We start from the raw sequence: 23,007 nt of genomic DNA, 5'->3' as shown, positions 1-23,007 counted from the left end.
CCTTTAATGAGGATGACACAGTGCCGATAGCATATAAATCACATTTATATTCAAATGCTGAAAGACGTTTTGCACCCACAGAAAAGATTCTGACAGCAGTTCAGATGGCCGTCATAAAGGAGAGGCCACTTGCCCATGGGAAATGCATTATTGTTGTCTCCCCGGTGCCGGCCTTAGAGGCTGTCACTTAAGCGAGCGTTTCGAACTCTAAGGCATTACATCCACGCTGGATTCAATGGGCAACGTCTCTGACCGCCACTGATGTTGATTATGTATTTGACCCAAGACTTCAGACACAAGAATTTCTCCAGTATGAACAGGAGTACCCCGCTCCTCTACATATCTTGCCGCTGGACAGTTATACTACTATCATTTATACTGACGGATCAGCACAACCGGCTGTAGGTACAAGACATCAGTACTCAGCAGCTTGTGCAGCCGTGCGCGGAGTGATGGAAGATGGAGTTTTCCACCCTCACAATACCTACACGCAGACCTTAGGGGACTGCACAGCCCAGTTGGCTGAGCTCAAGGCTCTTCTTCTAGCGCTCGAACATACTGAGGCAGGAAGCCAGACTTTGATAGTCTGTGATTCATATTACTGCGTCCAGTCATACAATTAATATCTCAATCATTGGAAACTGAACGGGTTTAGGGATTCTAAAGGGAACACCTTTAAACACAAAATGTTGTGGGGAAGGGTGGCTGATCTTAAGGATAAGCTACCATGTGTCCATCTAGTTCATACATTAGGACACCAACGTGTAGGAATACACGTTGCCGGCAATACATTGGCTGATGAAGCGGCCAAAGCTTCAGTAGCTACGGCTTCTGTGGCTGCAGTGACTCGTTCTCGGACGAGATTGGATAATGAAATACTGATTGCTGTTAAAGCTTCGGCTGCAGGCAAGACCCTTCCGAAAGGATACCCTACAAACTATACTTACCATATCAGTGCACAGAATGTTGCTTATGCAACAATTCCTGGGGTTGGAGATCGAGTGATCCCTAACGAAGACCAGAGATTAGAGCTGATTACAGCCGTACATGCGGGTGTCGCTTCTGCACATGCTGGTATACAGGCCACGATAAAAAATGTACAGCAACGATACTGGTGGCCTGGTCTATGCAGACGGACTAAGCAGTATGTCCTTTGCTGTGACATTTGCCAGGAAATTGAGGGCTCTAATATCAGACACCCTCCGCAGACATCCCTGTTAGTGTCAGACAAGCCACTTCAGTGTGTGTACCTAGACCATTGTGGTCCTTTGCAACCTGATGGTGCATACAAATACATTCTAGTGGCTGTGGATTCCTGTTCTAGATTCCTGTGGGTATGGCCACAGCGGTTGGCTGACGCCCGGACTGTTATAAAAGATTTGCTGATCTTTATCGGTACATATGCGGTTGCAGCATTCCATTCGGACCAGGGCCCTGCATTTGCCTCTAAGGCATTTCGGGATACCATGGGGTCGATGGGTGTGGAACTCCATTACTCCTCACCATACCATCCCGAGGGAAATTCAGTTGTGGAGAGGCGGAATCGTGATCTAAAGCAGTCCTTAACAGCTCGAGTATTAGGTTCAGGCTGCAGTTGGTTGCATCACCTATATGGGGTCCAGAGAGCACTGAATAATCTCCCAAGACGGTCCTTGGGGGGGAAGCCTCCATATGAGGTTCTCTTTGGGATACCTATGTATGTCCCCGATCTTGATGCCCCTGGTATGGTGGCAGCAGAAACACCATTTGACATAAAAGAACGTCTCACTGTTTTACAGGAGCTTCAACAATTTAGTGATGATAAATCATCTGCAAGTGCTGCAACTTAGGAATAAGGGAATTGGTGAAAACTTCGACTGGCTGGATTCCTAACGTTGGGGATCTGGTTCGTGAGAAGATCGCTGTGAAAAAAGAGTTCGGTCCATCATACAGAGCATCTGTACCGGTCTTGGGGATAAAAGGCACCAGGACTGTCATCCTGCTACCATTGTCCGGTTCTAAATCGAATAGATTCATCTCATTGATGACATCAAATTACACCATGTGGCCGATTCTTCACAGTAGACCAGGAGGTCCCTAGGGTGGTTCCTGATCCCCTCTCACTACCCAACAGGACATCCATCTACATAGTAGGATGAACATCACTGCTACTGACTATGCAGCCATGTCAACTGCTGTTTCAGACACTTCCTCGACCATGGGGAGGGCGGAAAATGAACTTTTGTTGGTTCCAGTCACATCTTCGGTGACCACCCGCTTCAAGATTTGGCTGTATTTTACACGAACACTTCCACGACTAATGATGTTGTCTATCAAGAACCTCCACGAGCGGTGGATCACAATTCAGCTGGTCCTGTGTTTGCAGAGACTTCCTCTGGCTATTTCATTGACATTGATGATTTTTCTTCGGATTCATCCTAAACTGTGTCTGACAAACTTACAAAAAGTAGTAAGCGGTATCAATGGCTTAAAAAGAACTATTTGATCTACCCATGGAACTATCTATGGTTGTGTTTGACATTTATTGCATTATTTTTATGGATTGGTTTTGTGACTGTTTTCTTTTTACTGATTAATGGTCACTATATTCCTGATTGCTCCTCTGTGGAGCCTGTTGATGAAATTTTAACACCACATCATTCTTCACATAAGGTCCGACGTGATTTGTCCCCTGTCAATATTACAGCTATACCAATTACTGATGGGATTGTATGGGACAAAGTTCCATTCGATATATACGGGCCTACAGAGATAATTCAAATACCATACGTGTTCAAAATTTCTATGTCTGATGTTATTACACCTAATGTTGTCTCTGATGATTGGGATGTCCAAACAGTTGATTCCATGCTAGCTGAAATGAAGGACTATTCTGCTTTTGGAAGTGATGATTTATATGATTATACAATGAATTATGGGGAAATGTTCTGCTATAACAATTGGGGACATCACTACCTACACCGTGCAACTAGATATAGGCCTCTCTTGAATTACACACAGTGGGAACACTGTTCAACACCACAGGTGGGAGTCCAACGTATTACAGCGATAAATTTACATACTTTTCCGGGCATGATACAAAATAAGCAGAGTTGTATTATTTTAAAATACCTCCGGCACAAATTAGAAAACTTTTGCTAACAGATACGAAACTGATTTATTCAGATCCCTTTGTTTCCCGGCTCTCACTTGAGGGTTATGAATATTGGAAAATCACTATTGATTTGAAAAGTGTATGGGGAACACAAGATTGGCAGATACAGGGTAAAGAGGCTTTGTTTCAGGCACGCCTGATTCCTGTGCAAATGATTTTCTTAAATGACACTATAGAGCAGACATCCTGTCTAGGGTTAGCAAAAATTAAAGACCTGAACACGCCCAGTATCCCTACTCCGACAAAATTTAGAGATTGGCAACACTTTCTTAATGTCTCAGAAGCTGGGCTAGATGCAATGGTTAAGGCTGGTACCTATAATTCTTCACTTTCCCGTCCCGGCGGGTGGTTGGTATGGCCCACCGACACTGATGAGTGTCAAAACTCTTCAGGGGGTTTTTCCATTCACAGGCCTGACCCTCGCTTTCTATCAGGTCAACATACAGGTATAATTACAACATACAGTGTGGGTAAGCTGTGCCAGCAATGGGTGCAGACAAACATGTTAACAGCGGTTAAGAAACACCTGAACACTCTTTCTGACAGTATAGACTTACATGATTTCCTGTTAGGTCCTAGAAAACAACGCTCTAAACGGTTTTTATATGCTATGTACAATGAAATTTGGAAACTTTCCCAGATTGAGGCTGCTGCACGTTTAAGGCAACTAGATAAAGAGAATTTGGAAAAAACATTAGCTGTTGTCAACAATGGCATGAACACGCTGTCCAACAGGATTTATTCACTATCAAATATAGGGGGTTATTCTAACTTTGGAGGAGGTGTTAATCCGTCCCAAAAGTGACGGAAAAGTGACGGATTTACCACCAGCCGTATTACGAGTCCATTATATCGTATGGAACTCGTAATACGGCTGGTGGTATATCCGTCACTTTACCGTCACTTTTGGGACGGATTAACACTCCTCCAAAGTTAGAATAACCCCCATAGTGTTGTCTGCTATTGATATAACTCAGACAGACTGTCCCGGTTATATCATGGGCAAACGCAGCTACGTTCCATCATGCAGCTGGGTTGGACATTACAGACACTGAAAAGTGGCCACATTCCATGGAGGTACATTGCCATGCCATGGAGGCATTAATGCCTGAAACATCTTGCCGTGGGAAGATATGAGCAGCTAGGAGATAGCTTTATTAAGGAAGAGTGGGAGTTGCCCTTTGACTATAGATGTCCGAACGGTGAACAGGAGGTCTTTCTTAGCGGAAGTGAATGTGAGACTGCTGTTTGTCATTCAATGATATGCAAACAGGTGTCTCTTCACGTTCTTTGTAATGCGGGGCTCGCAAATTTGGCCTGTTTTCTGAAGGGTACTCCCGTCCCCTTGATTCGTCCAGTATTTCATGTGCTTTCCAATGGCAGTTATGTGGTACTGGACGATCAAAGCTGTTGCGGCTTGCGACCTGGAATTGCCTACGCAATCTCAGTCACGAAGGTCATTACGTGTTGTGGACATATTTTGTTTCCCCCCACACGAGAGATAAAAGTATCTGACATGTGGCCCCACATAGATACTATTAATGTGAACTATGACAAGTTGAGTAGACTAAAGGCGCTATTGTTTCAAAAACAGCTCACCTTGACATCCGCAAAAGAGACGTATGCTCTCCAGATTGCGAGATCATCAGCAGAGATACAATCCCTTTTAAATACCCATTTCCCCAAACACTTTGGAGAGCTGGTATCCAGAATATTCAATGCTTCAAGCACCACTGGGATTGTTCATTTCTTTATGGCTGTCGGGTCTGGTTTCGTGTCCATCTTCCAGACTGTCTTTGGAGTCATTCCATCAGCCATCCATTCTCTCTTTTCAAGTTTGTTTGGTGGCTTTCCAATTATTTTGGCTTTAATTGGCGGACTATTACTGCTATTTCTTCCGATTCGCGGTGGTTGTTTCTTTCCAGCAACACAGAGCAATCGAGCCGCTCCCGCCAACTCCACTGTGCCGTGAGCGCATGGTTCGGTACACCTTTGCTGGTGGAACTGGAGCTTGACTGGTCGTTGTCATTCCGGCCACTTCTCTGGTGTGTACAACTGGTCTTCCGCTGCATATGGTGTCTCTTTGAACATCTGCCTATGGTCTGTCTTGCTGTTGCACCGACATCTCCTGTGGATTTTTTATTATTAGCTTCTTTTATTAGCTTATTTTTTGCCTTTGGCTTTTAGTTCAGAAGCAGCTTTTTTAGCGTTTGGGTTCCTGTACCTTCATCATACCTGTTACGGCAATGGGGAGGGTGTAGTGAATCCTAGTTTGTTTTAACGGGATAGCAGGAGTTAGCTTAGCCATAGGCTTGTAAACTCGTGCCCCCATCACCTAGTGGCTTTTAACCTACTTAGCTTGTTCTGTCTTAGCCCATTTAATTATTTATTTCCTCTAAGATGGCTGCCTTGTTTATAGTTAGGCCACTTGTTATGAGTTTTATTATCAGTGTCACTGCGCCAAGGCGTCAAGATCAAGCACGAAAGACAAACAAACAGTAGGTGTTCACACTTAGGGATTTTCCCTCTCTATATTTTCGAGGGATTGTTGATATTAATTGCCGTCCCAAGCATGCCTGTTATCTATTGTTTTGGAATACACCTACGTCAGGGGACCTTGTAGATCTGTATAAATACATCACACTTTAGACAGATAATCAGAGGGATTCCGACCAGAGGGCATCGCCACCATCGCTGATACCGATGCTGCAGTCGTCTTGACGCTGACACAGTCTTCGTGTCCCTACGGAGTCTGAGATAGAGACCTCATTCCAAGGTAACAAGGGTTGGGGGCTCCTCTCATGGACACAGCTTTGGCAGATTAGGTTTAGCAAACCCAGCTCTCCTTTAGGTAGGAGGTAAGGCCTATTCTCATTAGGGTATTATGGCATATTCCATCTTATATATATATATTTCTTTCATACATTGCAAAATGGTGGGGGTCTTCAAAACAATGACTCTCTTCTTCACAATACTGTTGCTTGGTATATTCATTATCCTAATCATTGCAGTTCATGCAACTTATCACAAATTGCAGTTATGTTAAATAAAAACTATTATAACTTCCCTGCATCTGTGTTATTGCCTTTGTTTGTATGAGACATAATATATCTGTGAGAAAAGGATAATCTCCGTTTAACCACGGCATTCCCTGAGATATCTTATTTTTGAGTCCATGCATAAACGACTGCCATAAATCACCTTTTACGATAGTGTTTCTGGTGAGGTACTGCTAGTGATCCGGTAAGGTTTGGACAACAGTAGCCACTAGTTGTAGGAAAAGACTTAGTCACCTACAAACGAAAGTACTATCATCCTGAGACCAGCAGTCTTGCTCAGAGCAAGAGTCCAAACTACGACAGTATAAGCATTGGCTCTGACTGAAAAGGTTGCCCCAATAGGCTTTTTAACTGCCCTGTGACTTTTTTTCTCAACCGGATTAGTAAGGCTTTTACTGAAACCACTGTACCCCGTTAAAATAATCCAGCTATCATATTGCCCACTTTCACTGTGGCCAGAATTTCCTCAGAAAATCCTTCCAGACGGTACCTTTTGATGGACACCTTGAAATGGTTATTTTTGCAAACATCCTTCCACTCATGTTGAAGAACTCAATGTACCACACTGTGTAATGGCAGGGCTAGAAGTTGATAGTGGGTAAAGAAGTCTTCTCCTCCAGAAATCAGGGGAGGGAAACTCAAGTTGTTTTTCAAGTGTTGGAAACACACTGCACGCTCAGAGCCTTGCATAAAACAACCCCTTCGGTCTTCCTCCTCTGTGTCGTCCAAAGGATTGCCTGAGGCTTAAGCCCTGGTGCCTTTTGGAGGTGGAGAACCCTCTTGAGCTCTAAAAGCATTATCATCTGCTGTAGGGCTGCCAGAGCAGGAACCTTTGATGAAGGGCCAGACTGCTCCTGCATCATTTGCTTGCTTTCTTTGTCAAACTCCATATTGTTTGCAGTAAGCAGTTTGTAATCAGGGACATTAAGACTGCACGCTTTGCTTTGTTTCTAAGTAATGAAGTAATATACCTTGAAAACTCTTGCTGAAACCACCCGCCATTTTGAAGTCAGATGTGGGAAAAGGTAAAATATTATTATTTTATTGAGGTAGTTATTGCGGGAAAAACTATGAATAGAAAGAAATGTTATTTAATGATTTTTAGTAGTTTGTGACACTTACTAGAGACAGCTTAAACTGTAGCTCTGTTGCAAGGCTAATGCAACTCTAAGAACCCTAGACAGGCTCTGTAGTTAATTTCAGTAGGTCAAGGTTTTCACAGCGCTACTGCACCATGGCTTTTGGGTCTCAGCTAGACAGCGCAGCGAAGAGACATGTTGTTTTCCATATGGAGTCTTCAGTTCGCTCATCGCTTTCATATTCTTTCTCCCCATTTGTCCACGGCAGGAATTCACCATGCCACTTCCTGTGTTTAGCCTTCCCCGAGATCATGGACCTATTTCTACTATTCATTCATTGCACCCATTTTAGCAGCTGTTTTAGGAACTACTTTTTTTTTCTATTTTGGAAGCTCACACGAAAGCTTGAGTTTTCACTCGCTCCGAGCTCTGCTTCTGGAAACTGACCTATCAGTCATGTTCTTATCTTGTCACATTTGCTGTGCATTCAAAGACTGAGGTCAAGTGTGAGATGCTGTTTTCCAAGGGTGCCTGTTTACTTTTCATTCTCTGACTTGAAAGCGAGAGAATCGAAATGACTCTTGTCTCAAACCCCTTCCCTTGTTATCTTTGGGGTTCCTGCAACATGCACACTTGTGGTGTGGGTAACCAAGGACTAAATCTTACAGTAAGCATCATAATGTTAAAAATTGTGGTCTAGCCTACCAAATCAAAGCTGAGGCACAAGACTGATGGGTGGTAAGACACTTTGTGAGCGTGATCGGTGACAACTCAGCCAAGTGCAGAGCCTCAACATCATGAGTACAGGGCATATTGTTCTTCTTTGTGCTACATTGCACTTTTGCAGTAGCCCCTCAACTTAAGAAAATGCTAACTTGATGTCCAGTGTCACGTGTCTGATCACCGCTTTGATGGCTGCAAAACCGAGCTCAACCCATAGACTTTCTTAAAATGCTTGCTTCGTGGGTGCGATGCCCTTTCATAAAGAAGACTTACTACTATGGATTTTAAAGTTCTTCCTTTTCTTAAACATACAGGATTTAAAAAGGTGAATGAGTGGCCTCTTATCAGATTTACCTCTGATTTTAAGAGTGATTTGATATAATAGTTTTTTTAGACTGCTATTCTCGCTATCTCATCAAATATCCATTATGTTTTTTAATCCTGTGTACGGCAATCTGATATGGCAAGTGCACATTTCTATTAAGTGAGCAAGCCAGAGGACAGTACGTTTATTCTGTAAACTAAGCAAACCCAGTACATTTTGGAATGTTCAGATTTATAAAAACGATAAGATTCAAACGTAAAGATGACGTTTCCTCGTTCTTCCAAAATCAGACCATACACTTCTTTCAAAGTTGTTTTGCTTGTGTTTGCTTGACACACTTGCAAGTTTGGAGCCCTGCCATACATTCTCATTACTAGCTTTAGGGTGTGTTTTTGTCACTTTGTAATGTTTTGGAGCAGGAGAACCACACCTTTTTTTAACATGTTGGAATGTGTAGAGGAGTCGGTCTTTACTATGATTGCTCACCTGTCATTTGATTTACTTGATTTGTTAACTTTAATTGCCAGAGGCGATCGGGTGTTTAAATGTGTTTAGTACAATCATGAACGTTTCCCTTTGCTGTTCTTGTGCGCTACATTTGTGTTGCAATGCCTCTTTGGGTCATGCGATCTGCTATATTATGTTTGGTTGGAAGATTCCACTGCTGGTTTGTTATGGTAGCTTTAAAATATGATGCCCCCTTTCTTCTTGAGCCCTAAGGGTATTAATTTTAATTTACAGCCTCATGAGTAGTGCAAGGGATACATCCTTAAACAGCCTTTGTTGCTTTTTTATGGCGGCTCCCCATTGGCCAGATTAGTAGGCAAGCCTATGCATACCTGTTTTTGTTGTTTTTTCTTATTGATTGAACCAACAAACTATAATTGTCGTTGAGTAGTTGTGTTTTTTTCTTTTTTTAAGTTGGTAATGGGTTGTGCTGATGTATCTATGGGTGCCTTTTTTCTGAAATTTATTATGTTTCTTTGTACCTAAGTAAAGCTTTTCCCCAGTGGAAGAGGGTGTAAGAACTTATGAGCATTGTGTGTCTCCACAAAACGGACTCTCCAGTTTTGCCATTTGCATGTTGTGGTCTATGTGACTTGTATTTCCAGTGTTGGCATCTAAGATGATACATCATATGATTTTTATTTGATTTGATTTGATTTGATTTTGGTTTTGAAATTTGTAAACCGTTCTACTGCCCAGAGGCGTCTAAGTGCTGCTACTGTTAGAGGATGAAGCTGAATATGTTACTGAGTAAAAAGCCACATTTTTATGGATTTCCTAAAAGAAAAGAGATTAGGGCTTTCCGTTAGTTCTTGAGGAAGAGAGTTCTATAGTTTAGTGGTGCCCATTATGAAACTTCTTCCCCCCTTAGAGGCTTGTTTAAACCTCGATACAGCTATGAATTTGGCAGAGGAAGAATGGAGTGTTCTGGAAGGGATATAAAAGACAAGCTTGAGCCTCAGGTATTCTGGGTCAACATTGTGTCACGCTTTAAAAGCCATACAGAATGCTTTGAATTCTATCTGCTTCTTTATATGCAGCTAAAGAAGCTTAACTCGTGCCTTAGATGCAATTCTGAATTTAGGGATTACTTGTATCAGATGAGCTGAAGTGTTTTGCAACATTTGTGGTTTGTAAAGAAATCTGTGCTGTGCATTTAAGAAGAGAGCATTGCAGTAATCCAATTTGGATAGGGCCAGGGAAATCACTGCATCTTTCTGAAGATCCCCAGAGATGAAAGGACAGATTTGGTTGATGATTTTCAAGATTTAGAAAACTAAGAAGGTTTGGGAATTAACCTGGTCTCCAAAAGCTTGTTATCAAAACATATTCCTAATTTTCTGAATTTGTTCACAGTGCTTGGCAATGGGCCTAGATCCTGTTGCCATCAATTAGGTGTCCAAAAGGAGATATTGCTTCACAGAATAGGAACCTCCATTTTCCTGGATCAATTTGTTCTCATCTATTTGTATATGTGCTTCATAACAATATTAAATTGGATCGCTATATTTTCTGGATTGATGGATACTGACACCACAATTTGTGTATCATCAGCATAACAGACGACTATGAAACCAAAGGAGTTGATGAGCCTAGCCAAATAGGTGACATATAAATTGAAAAAGGTGGGGATCAGAGAGGAACCCGGTGGCACCCCACATGGCAAATGGTATACATCCAAAACAAATTCACCCATGCTACAAATTGTTCCCTCGCTGAAAGGAAGGATTTTAATAGGGCAAGGGCAATATGTCTGATACTGAAGTTGAAAAGACAGTCAATCAATATATCATGATTGACCATATCAACGGTCATGTAGAGCTCCAACAATATCAAGGCGGGTTTTCCTCCCTAATCCAGTGTGGCCCTTACTTCTTTTGAGGCCATGATTAAAGCTGATTCTGTACTATGACCCCCTCTGAAACCAAATTGTGTGCCATCCAGGAAGTTGTTAGCATCTATAAATGAAGTTAATTCAAGATTAGTTGTCTTCCACAATTTATTTGGGAAAGGTAGATGAGAAATAGGTCTGAAGCTGACAGGATCCAGTGGATTAAGGCTAGATTTCTTTTAGAGTGGGAGAAGAGAAGTTTTTTTCCACCCCACCCTACTGGAAATTAACCAATATTAATTAGAACATTGGAATGTTGGCAGCTCCATTGAAAACAATGTAGTGCTCTGGGCTTTTACTGGCCGGTAAAAGCCCGCAGCGCCAACATTCCAATATTCTTTGTTCACAGCAGCAGCTGTGAACAAAGCCTCACGGAGCCTGAGGGGATCTTAATCCCCTCCGGTTCCGTGAAGCCTTTGTTTTATTCAGGAGAATATTCTGCCCATTAATGGCAGAATGTTCTAATAGCCTTAGAACCCTCTGTAGAGGGCTCTACCGGCTATTAAAGGCCCTCTCCCTTGTTAAAGGCCCGAGCCGAAGCAGGTAGAGCCCGCTACAGCGGGTTCTAAGGCTATATTATCTCATTAAAGATTTGGTTAAGCTTAATACTTGGTCCATTGTAAGTGTAAGATTGCTGGGCTTGAATGGAAACCCTTCTCTTTCTGAGAGTCAAAGATGTGGTGTTTATTTGCCCCAAATATATCAAAAACATCACTTACTTTAGCCTGAGAAAACCCAGCTAGAGTGTTACAAAACCCATGGTTACTGTAATTATTGTTTTTCTAAGTCAAGTTTACCAGTTTTTTCACTGCAGAAAAGTTCTTTGAAATAATCTTTTGAATTTTGTACTTTAGTAGTAAAATAGAGAGATGTCTCCTCTAAAATCATTGCCATATATTTGGTAATCCGTTGTTTATATATTTCTCTTTCTGGTGGGTCATCATTTTTTAATCCACTTACACTCATGTCCCCTACATAGCTGTTTCTGTGCTCTGAGTTTATCTGAGAACCAAGGTTCTGATGGTATGCTTCTCCGGTTCGAATAAATGTTTTCAGATGCTAGTTGTTAGAAATGGGGTTCTTGGTTGGTAGTCAGGTTACCCTCTGTCCAAGCAAGAATCCTCACTCTAGTCAGGGTAAGTCACACAAAATCCAAAATTATCCTGTGCCCACCCTCTGGTAGCTTGGCACGAGCAGTCAGGCTTAACTTAGAAGGCAATGTGTAAAGTATTTGTGCAATAAATCATACAATAACACAATATAGCACCACAAAAATGCACCACACAGTGTTTAGAAAAATATATAATATTTATCAGGATAATTGTAGGTCAAAACGAATAAAGATGCAATGTGAAATTGTAGAGATATCACTAAAAAGTGATATAAAGTGTCTTAAGTCTTTAAAAAACAAACAAAGTCTCTTTCAAGCACAAAGTACCTGGTTTAAAGTGGAAAATCTCCGCAAAGGGCCGCAGAAGAAGAGATACATGGAAAAATGGTGTGTGCGTCGATTTCTCCCTTGCACACACGGACTTGCGTCATTATTTTTCACGCGGGGAAGTCGTGCGTCATTTTCCGGCGCGCGGACAGTCTCTTTCTGTGGGTCGCGGGATTACCAGATGTTCCGGGGTCTGTGTGTGGATTCTCCGGCTTGTTTTTCGGTTGCGCTTCATTCCGGGAGGCTGTGCGTGGAATTCTCGGTCTCACGGCAGGTGTCGCGTCGATTTCCCCTCTGGAAGTCAGGCGGTGTTGTCCTTGCGAGGCCGCGCGTCGAAGTTCCAGTCGCCCCGAAGGTGTTGAGTCGATCAGCGTCGGTGTGCAGCGATTTTTTCGCCGCGGAGCAAGCTGTGCATCGAAACTTTCGGCGCACGAAGAGTCCAAATGAAAAAGAGAAGTCTTTTTGGTCCTGAGACTTCAGGGAACAGGAGGCAAGCTCTATCCAAGCCCTTGGAGAGCACTTTTACAGCCAGACAAGAGTTCAGCAAGGCAGCAGGGCAACAGCAAGGCAGCAGTCCTTTGTAGAAAGCAGTCAGGTGAATCCTTTAGGCAGCCAGGCAGTTCTTCTTGGCAGGATGCAGGTTCTGGTTCAGGTTTCTTCTCCAGCAAGTGTCTGATGCGGTAGGGCAGAGGCCCTATTTTATACCCATATGTGCCTTTGAAGTGGGGGAGACTTCAAAGAGTGGCTAAGAAGTGCACCAGGTCCCCTTTCAGTTCAATCCTGTCTGCCAGGGTCCCAGTAGGGGGTGTGGCAGTCCTTTGTGTGAGAGCAGGCCCTCCACCCTCCCAGCCCAGAAAGACTCATTCAAAATGCAGATGTATGCAAGTGAGGCTGAGTACCCTGTGTTTGGGGTGTCTCTGAGTGAATGCACAAGGAGCTGTCAACCAAGCCCAGCCAGACGTGGATTGTAAGGCACAGAAAGTTTAAGTGCAAAGAAATGCTCACTTTCTAAAAGTGGCATTTCTAGAATAGTAATATTAAATCCAACTTCACCAGTCAGCAGGATTTGGTATTACCATTCTGGCCATACTAAATATGACCTTCCTACTCCTTTCAGATCAGCAGCTACCACTTCAATACTGTATGAGGGCAGCCCCAATGTTAGCCTATGAAGGGAGCAGGCCTCACAGTAGTGCAAAATTAATTTAGGAGTTTTACACTACCAGGTTATGTAACTACACAGGTACATGTCCTGCCTTTCACCCACACAGCACCCTGCTCTAGGGGTTACCTAGGGCACACATTAGAGGTGACTTATATGTGGAGAAAGGGGAGGTTTAGGCTTGGCAAGTACTTTTAAATGCCAAGTCGAGGTGACAGTAAAACTGCACACACAGGCCTTGCAATGGCAGGCCTGAGACAAGGTAAAGGGGCTACTTAAGTGGGTGGCACAACCAGTGCTGCAGGCCCACTAGTAGCATTTCATCTACAGGCCCTAAGCACATATAGTGCACATTACTAGGGATTTATAAGTAGATTAAATAGTCCAATGAGGTATGATCCAAGGTTACCATGTTTAAAGGGAGAGAGCATATGCACTTTAGCACTGGTTAGCAGTGATAAAGTGCGCAGAGTCTAAAAGCCAGCAAAAACAGTGTCCAAAAAGTGGAGGGAGGCAGGCAAAAAGTTAGGGGTGACCACCCTAAGGCTGTCAGGTCTAACATGTGTCCCCCCCAGCTGAAAGTGGGGAGAGCTACCCGACCTCCTGGGAGCTCTCATCGCTAAGGCGGAAGTATCTGGAGAGACCATCAGCATTGGCGTGGTCAACCCCTGGGCGATGCTCCATTGTAAAGTCCATCGCCTGTAGGGAAATGGACCACCTCAAGAGTTTAGGATTTTCACCCCTCATCTGCATGAGCCATCTGAGGGGCCTGTGGTCTGTCTGAACCCGGAAGTGAGTCCCAAACAGGTAGGGCCTCAGCTTCTTCAGTGCCCAGACCACAGCAAAAGCTTCTCTCTCAATAGCACTCCACCTCTGTTCCTGTGGTAATAGCCTTCTGCTAATAAAGACTACTGGTTGGTCTAGGCCCTCCTCATTCAGCTGTGCTAGGACCGCCCCTATGCCATGCTCTGAAGCGTCTGTCTGCACAATAAATTCCCTGGCGTAGTCAGGGGCCTTGAGCACGGGGGCCGTGCACATGGCTTCCTTCAGAGAGTCAAAGGCTTTCTGACAAGCCTCTGTCCAATTCACCAACCTAGGTTGTTTCTTGGAAGTGAGTTCTGTCAAGGGTGACACAATGGTACCATAGCCCTTGACAAATCTGCGGTAGTATCCTGTGAGGCCTAAAAAGGCTCTCACCTCAGTCTGTGTTCTAGGTGGTTGCCAGGCCTTGATAGTTTTAATCTTGGCCTGGAATGGCTGCGCCTTGCCACCACCCACTAGGTGTCCCAAGTACACCACGGAACCCTACCCAATCTGGCACTTATTAGCCTTGATGGTCAGGCCTGCCTGTTGCAGGGACTGAAGCACCTCCTTGAGGTGGAGCAGGTGTTCCTCCCAGCTGGAACTGTAGACAGCTATGTCGTCCAGGTAGGCTGCACAGAAGGCATCCTTGCCAGGTAGGACCCCATTAACCAACCGTTGGAAGGTAGCGGGGGCATTTTTCAACCCAAATGGCATCACCCGGAACTGGTAATGGCCATCAGGTGTGGAAAATGCGGATCTCTCTTTAGCCCCCTCAGTCAGGGCGATCTGCCAGTACCCTGAAGTAAGATCAAACGTACTCAGGAACTTGGTAGTGCCCAGTCTGTCAACGAGCTCATCAGCTCAGGGGATGGGGTGAGCATCAGTCCGTGTGACTGAGTTGAGACCCCGGTAGTCCACACAGAACCGGAGTTCTGGCTTCGCACCTGGGGCAGTAGCCTTAGGGACCAACACCACCAGGCTGGCCCAGGGACTACTGGATTTCTCGATAACCCTTAAAGCTAAAATCTTGGAGACCTCCTCCTTGATGCTGGCCTTCAACTTATCCGATAACCTGTAAATTTTGTTCTTCACAGGGAGACTGTCACCTGTGTCAATGTCATGAACACAGAGGTGGGTCAGTCCAGGAGTAAGGGAGAACAGGGGCGAGAACCACTCCAACAGCTCATGGCAGTCTCCTCTCTGGTTTAGAGTCAGGGAGTCAGAGAGAAGGACACCTTTCACTGACCCATCACCTTCTTGGGCAGAGAGGAGGTCGGGGAGAGGTTCACTCTCCTCTTCCATTCCTTCATCTGTGACCAGAAGCATGTTGATTTCAGACCTCTCAAAACGAGGCTTCAGTTGGTTGACATGGAGCACCCTTAGGGGGTTCCTAGGGGTTTGGAGGTCCACTAGGTAAGTGGCCTCCCATTTCCGCTCCTTTACTTCAAATGGTCCAGACCAGCGGTCCTGGAGAGCTCTAGGCTCTACTGGCTCCATTACCCACACTTTGTCTCCAGGTTGAAACTCTACCAGGGTGGCCTTCTGGTCATACCAGGGTGTCATTACCTCTTGACTGGCCTTAAGGTTACTTTTGGCCTCTTTCCAGAAGCGGGTCATCTGGTTGCGGAGGGCCAACATGTAGCTGACCACATCCTGAGGGGGTGCCTTTGGAGCTTTCTCCAACCCCTCCTTGACAATGCTTAAGGTCCCGTGACAGGATACCCATAGAGAAGCTCAAAGGGACTGAACCCTACCCCCTTCTGGGGTACCTCTCTGTAAGCAAAGAGAAGGCATGGTAAGAGGACGTCCCACTTACACCTTAGGGCCTCAGGGAGGCCACCAATCATGCCTTTCAAGGTCTTGTTGAATCTCTCCACAAGACCATTAGATTGGGGGTGATAGGGTGTGGTGAACTTGTAGGTTACACCACACGCATCCCACATAGACTTTATGTATGCAGACATGAAGTTAGTGCCTTTGTCAGACACTATCTCCTTTGGGAATCCCACACGGGTAAATATCCCCATCAGAGTTCTGGTCACCACCGGTGCAGTTACGGTCCCAGAGGGATTGCCTCTGGGTAACGGGTGGCATGGTCCACCAAAACCAGGATGAACCTGTTGCCTAGGGCAGTTTTGGGGTCAAATGGACCAACAACGTCGATTCCCACCCTTTCAAAGGGGGTGCCAACGACAGGAAGTGGAATCAGGGGGGTCTTAACCCTTTTTCCTGTTTTACCACTGGCCTGGCAGGTAGGACAAGATCTACAGAACGTATCTGAGTTTGTCCTTATTCTGGGCCAATAAAAGTGGGTGACAAGCCTGGCAAAGGTCTTGTCTTGCCCCAAATGTCCTGCCAGGGGAATGTTGTGAGCCAGACCCAGTAGGAAGGTTCGGTAACACTGGGGGACCACCAGCGCACGCGTTGCCCCAGTGGCTGGAACCTTAGGCTCACTGTAGAGGAGATCATTCTCCCAATATATGTGGTGATCGCCAGAAGCTTCACCTGCTGCCTGGGTTGAGGCTTGCTTCCTCAGACCCTCTAGAGTGGGACATTCTTTCTGCGCCTTGCAGAATTCCTCCCTGGTGGGTCCACCCTAAACTTGCCAGCCAGCAAGCTCAGGTAGATCACCTAGGGTGGCAATGTCTTCCCCAGTTGGTTCGGGAGCCTCCTCCTCAGGAGCCCCGTCAACCACTGCGGGAACTTCTGGGACCGGTTTCCCGCCCCCCTTGCCCCTCCTCTTGGCAGTTCTCTGGGCCATTGTTCCAGGCTCCAGACGCCCTTGACTTCCCTCTCGGTCAGCCATGGACCATGTGGTCATGCAGACCCACTCAGGTAACCCTAACATCTCCAGGTGAGATCTGAGCTCTACTTCTTTCCAAGCAGTATGCTCCAGATCATTGCCTAACAGACAATCTACAGGCATGGTAGGACTCACAGCTACTTTCAGAGTACCAGAGACCCCCCCCACTCAAAGGGAAACAGAGCCACCGGTAGGTGACTCTCATGATTGTCAGCGACTATGACCTGGTGGAATGTACTAGGGACTATCTGCTCTGTTGACACCAGCTGACTCTTGATAGTAGTCATACTGGCTCCTGTGTCACGCAGAGCCTCCACCTTTTGCCCATCAATGGTGACCCACTGCCTGTACTTGGAAGTATTTTGGGGCATGTGGGCTTTGGGCACCATTTCTCCTTCTCCCAGGGACACTAGGGAAATCTCTACCTGCTCCCCAAAGCTATCTGGGTCCATCTCCCCCCTGAGCGCTACACTAGTCAACCCAGGTGTCTGCCCAGTAGTGGACGGTGCCCTTTTGGAGCACTGGGGGTCACCTTTATAGTGACCATATTGGTAGCACTCTAAGCATTTGGGGTTGGATCTCCCTGATTTATCATAAGTCCCTGGTTTTTTCCCAAATCTGGAAAAGGAATGGTTGCCAGCCCCCTCCCTGAGAATTCTTTTGGGGGCCTTTGGAGAGTTCCTTATCTGTAAGTTTATCTCCCCCTCTTTCTTCTGTTGGGAACCCTGACCACCATTGTGGGTGTCCCCCCCAGGTACCTTTTTGGACACTCTGGTGCTAACCCAGAGGTCCGCCTCCACCGCAAGCTTCCTGGGATCAGTCAGCTTACTATCTACCAAGTGCTGGCGCAACTCTGTATAAGTAATATTGAGCATATGCTCTCTCAGAATCAAGTCATATAACCCTTTAAAATTATCTACTTTGATGCCTCGCACCCATCCATTCAGTGCCTTACTGGAAAAGTGAAAGAAATCTACCCATGTTTGTGTGGTTTGTTTGGTGCTGTCCCTGAACCTCTGACAGTATCCCTCAGGGGTCAGCCCAAACTTGGCAAGTAAAGTGGCTTTCTGAAGTGGATATGTGTGTTGATCAGGTTGATCCAATGTGAGAAGTGTGTCCCTCCCCAATGGTGGCACATAACCCCACATAGCTACCCCCCATTGCCCTTCAGGAACCTCATGAGCCCTTAGTGCAACTTTATAAGCAGCTAACCATTTATCTATGTCATCTCCCACCACAAAACTGGGCACTACATTTTTGGGTATACAAACCTTCTTTTCTCCAGCAGGTCCTGTCTGTATGCTGCCACCATTATTGCTGGATTCAGACTGTCCCGCCTTGATCTCCAGCTCCTTGAGATTCAGTTCATGAGCCAACAATAGTTTCTTTTCAGCCAAAGCTCTTTCATCTTCCACCTGTTTGGCTGCTCTTTCAGCCTCAGCTTGTTTGGCTTCTCTCTCAGCCTCAGCTTGTTTGGCTTCTCTCTCTGCCCTCTTGTCTTCCTGTTGGGCCTCAATTTTCAGTTTTGCCATTTGCAATTGGAACTCCCTTTCTTCTCTCCTTTCCTCTGCGGTCAGGCTTTGCACAGAGACACTGCTCCCTGGTCTGGAAGGGGCACAATTGCAGTGGTAACATCATCCACTGATAGCAGCAAATCCTCTGAGGGGCCATTTTCTGGCTCCTCTTCCTCATCATCCTCCTCTAAATGGGCTTCTGCCCAGGCCCTCAGCGCCACTTGAAAGTCCTCCTTTTTGGAGGCCCCTTGGGTGGGTACTCTCATCACCCTGCAGAACCCTCTTAGCTGTTTGACCCTATATGTATCCAACTGGGCTAGGTCAAAGTCTCCTACTTGAGACCAAGTCAGAGACATGTTGAGTGAGGATTTAGTTTTTGAAAATTGTCAGGAAAACGAATTTGCAAAACAAGAGACAAAAATCAAGTAGACTTTCAACTGTGGGTAGGTAGTGAAATACTTAGCTACTGTATGTCACTGCACAAATACAAGTCCTATCCTCACCGCTGATCACCAATGTTAGAAATTGGGTTCTTGTTTGGCAGTCAGGTTACCCTCTGTCCAAGCAAGAATCCTCACTCTAGTCAGGGTAAGTCACACACAATCCAAAATTATCCTGTGCCCACCCTCTGGTAGCTTGGCACGAGCAGTCAGGCTTAACTTAGAAGGCAATGTGTAAAGTATTTGTGCAATAATTCATACAATAACACAATATAGCACCACAAAAATACACCACACAGTGTTTAGAAAAATATATATTATTTATCAGGATAATTGTAGGTCAAAACGAATAAAGATGCAATGTGAAATTGTAGAGATATCACTAAAAAGTGATATAAAGGGCCTCATTCCGACCCTGGCGGTACAAGACCGCCAGGGCCGGGGGCAACGGAAGCACCGCCAACAGGCTGGCGGTGCTTCATTGCCCATTCTGACCGCGGCGTTAAAGCCGCGGTCAGAAAAGGGAATCCGGCGGTTTCGCGACGGATTTCCCCTGTTTGGGCAGAACCTCCATGGCGGCGCTGCAAGCAGCGCCGCCATGGAGATTCCGACCCCCTTCCCGCCATCCTGTTCCTGGCGGTTTTTACCGCCAGGAACAGGATGGCGGGAACGGGTGTCGTTGGGTCCCTGGGGGCCCCTGCACTGCCCATGCCACTTGCATGGGCAGTGCAGGGGCCCCCTAGCAGGGCCCCAGGGAGATTTTCACTGTCTGCATTGCAGACAGTGAAAATCGCGACGGGTGCAACTGCACCCTTCGCACCCCTGCAACACCGCCGGCTCCATTCGGAGCCAGCCTCTGTATTGCAGGGCCTTTCCCGCTGGGCCGGCGGGCGCTCCCTTGGTGGGCACCCGCCAGCCCAGCGGGAAAGTCAGAATGGCCTCCGTGGTCTTCTGACCGCAGAGCGGGCATTTGGCGGTTCCCGCCAGGCGGGCGGCGTCCACCGCCCGCCAGGGTCAGAATGACCCTCAAAGTGTCTTAAGTCTTTAAAAAGCAAACAAAGTCTCTTTCAAGCACAAAGTACCTGGTTTAAAGTGGAAAATCTCCTCAAAGGGCCGCAGAAGAAGAGATACGTGGAAAAATGGTGTGTGCGTCGATTTATCCCCTGCACACACGGACTTGCGTCGTTATTTTTCACACGGGGAAGTCGTGCGTCGTTTTCCGGCGTGCGGACAGTCTCTTTCTGTGGGTCGCCGGATTACCAGATGTCCCGGGGTCTGTGTGTGGATTCTTCGGCTTGTTTTCCGGCTGTGTGTCGTTCCGGGAGGCTGTGTGTGGAATTCTCTGTCTCATGGCAGGCGTTGCGTCGAGTTCCCCTCTGGAAGTCGGGCGGCGTTGTCCTTGCGAGGCCGTGCGTCGAAGTTCCGGTCGCCCCGAAGGTGTTGCGTCGATCAGCGTCGGTGTGCAGTGATTTTCTCGCCGCGGAGCAAGCTGTGCGTCAACATTTTCGGCGCACGAAGAGGCCAAATGAAAAAGAGAAGTCTTTTTGGTCCTGAGACCTCAGGGAACAGGAGGCAAGCTCTATCCAAGCCCTTGGAGAGCACCTTTACAGCCAGACAAGAGTTCAGCAAGGCAGCAGGGCAACAGCAAGGCAGCAGTCCTTTGTAGAAAGCAGTCAGGTGAGTCCTTTAGGCAGCCAGGCAGTTCTTCTTGGCAGGATGCAGGTTCTGGTTCAGGTTTCTTCTCCAGCAAGTGTCTGATGAGGTAGGGCAGAGGCCCTATTTTATACCCAAATGTGCCTTTGAAGTGGGGGAGATCAAAGAGAGGCTAAGAAGTGCACCAGGTCCCCTTTCAGTTCAATCCTGTCTGCCAGGGTCCCAGTAGGGGGTGTGGCAGTCCTTTGTGTGAGAGCAGGCCCTCCACCCTCCCAGCCCAGGAAGACCCATTCAAAATGCAGATGTATGCAAGTGAGGCTGAGTACCCTGTGTTTGGGGTGTGTCTGAGTGAATGCACAAGGAGCTGTCAACCAAGCCCAGCCAGACGTGGATTGTAAGGCACAGAAAGTTTAAGTGCAAAGAAATGCTCACTTTATAAAAGTGGTGTTTCTAGAATAGTAATATTAAATCCAACTTCACCATTCAGCAGGATTTGGTATTTTCATTCTGGCCATACTAAATATGACCTTCCTACTCCTTTCAGATCAGCAGCTACCACTTCAATACTGTATGAGGGCAGCCCCAATGTTAGCCTATGAAGGGAACAGGCCTCACAGTAATGCAAAACGAATTTAGGAGTTTTACACTACCAGGTCATGTAACTACACAGGTACATGTCCTACCTTTCACCCACACAGCACCCTGCTCTAGGGGTTACCTAGGGCACACATTAGTGAGGTGGTAAACTGTAAAAAAATGGTTGTATGTGAAAATACCATCTAGCAGATGGCCAGCAACATGCGTAGGTGTATTCACCTGCTGGAGAAGACCTAGACTGGCCATAGTATCCACTAGGAGTTCTGTGTCTTTGTCAGCAATGTTTTCTTAATAACAAAAATAAAATCTCCTAGAACAGTAAAACTAGAAGAAATTGGACTTATTTCAAAATGTGGTCAAAGGGCCCATACAAAAGAGGACCTTGGGCCAGGAGGACGATATAGCAGTAGTCCTTAAATAGTATAAATTTTGGTTAATCCTAGTTGAAAAAGAAGTGCTTCACATTCAGAGTTAATAGGTGCTATTGAAAAAGATGGAGAGAGTTGATTGCCATCTCCCCGTTTGTCAACTCTGTCTAGTCTTAAAATGAAAAAAACAGCTGGAATGGCCAAAACCTTATCAGGGCCAGAAAAAGAATCAGCCCAGTTTTCCATCACAAACATAATTTCAGGCTTGTGAGTGTCTTTGAAAATGGCCAATTTGATTTTATGCTTTACCAATGATCTGGCATTATGCAAAATGCAAGCAAAAGTACCTTGTGAAGTCATTCTTTTGCTTGGACCTGGCACAGTTGGGCAGTTTAGACAAGTGACATGACTCATAAACCTAAACTTACACACATTGTGAAGTATCAGTAATCGCATGTGGTTTAAAAATAGCATATAAAAGATCATTACCTAAAGGCCTGAGTTCCATGAGCTCATCCCGAGAATATCTGAGCAACAGAGGAATATTTCGGGTAAAGCAGGCAAGAGTTTTGGAGCTTGGCGTGATTCTGGCACAGATGGACACAGACAGGCTTGCCTTATGTGCACCTTTGGCATGCCTGGGACACTGCCCGCTGGGTGCATCAGCTGCACGGTCATTCCAGCATTGGATTTACATATTCTCCTCCCAGGTGGAAAGTTAGACCGGCAACAGAGTTGGTGGGTACAAAAGTTCCACTCTAACAGACGAGCAATGGCAATAAAAATACACAGTATAAGATGCACAAGTCTAGGTCAAAATCTGGGATCATTAACAATTGAATTTGAAAACATCTAAATCGCTTTATAACACCTTCTGACCAGTCAGTTTCACCTTCAGCAATAGCATTACTCAATTGCTCTACTCAATTGCTACTACTATCAGATTTAGCAGAGTGTAAGTCTGTGGAAAATGTATTGGCCTAATGCTGCCTATTTTACGGAGTTAGCATGGCAAGTTTAGGTACTCAAATGTAAGCAACAATACACACCTTTCCCTTGATTTAAAAAACCGTGATTGATACTATTTATTGTTGGGTTTCTTGTGTGTAAAACTGGTATTGTGTGAAGTCACCTATTCATTTGTACTATTTGAGTAAAACGTGTGTTGTAAGTCATTAATGGCGTAATTTCAGTTCTGGCATTCTCCCATTAGGTGCTCAGAAACTGTCACCCGAATGATGCCTTTTACATACATGAAGTTTGTGGAAGTGTATGATTGTCAGACTGATTTAAGGACAGGCTAGATCAGTCATTTGGTTTTATATGCCCCTGTTGGCGTTTATGCATCTGATCTGCCTTGTGCCTTGAAAGAATTAAAGTTCTTCTGTCAAAACACAACCGTGCTGGTTTCATTGGGCCAAGACTCAGATTAGGGGACTCAAGTTGGTAATCAATTTTCAGAGGTATAGAGAAGGAAGGGAACCCCCTTT

This window comes from Pleurodeles waltl, chromosome 1_2 (assembly GCF_031143425.1).
Source record: "Pleurodeles waltl isolate 20211129_DDA chromosome 1_2, aPleWal1.hap1.20221129, whole genome shotgun sequence".
NCBI lineage: Eukaryota > Metazoa > Chordata > Amphibia > Caudata > Salamandridae > Pleurodeles > Pleurodeles waltl.
This window is presented reverse-complemented; position numbering follows the sequence as displayed.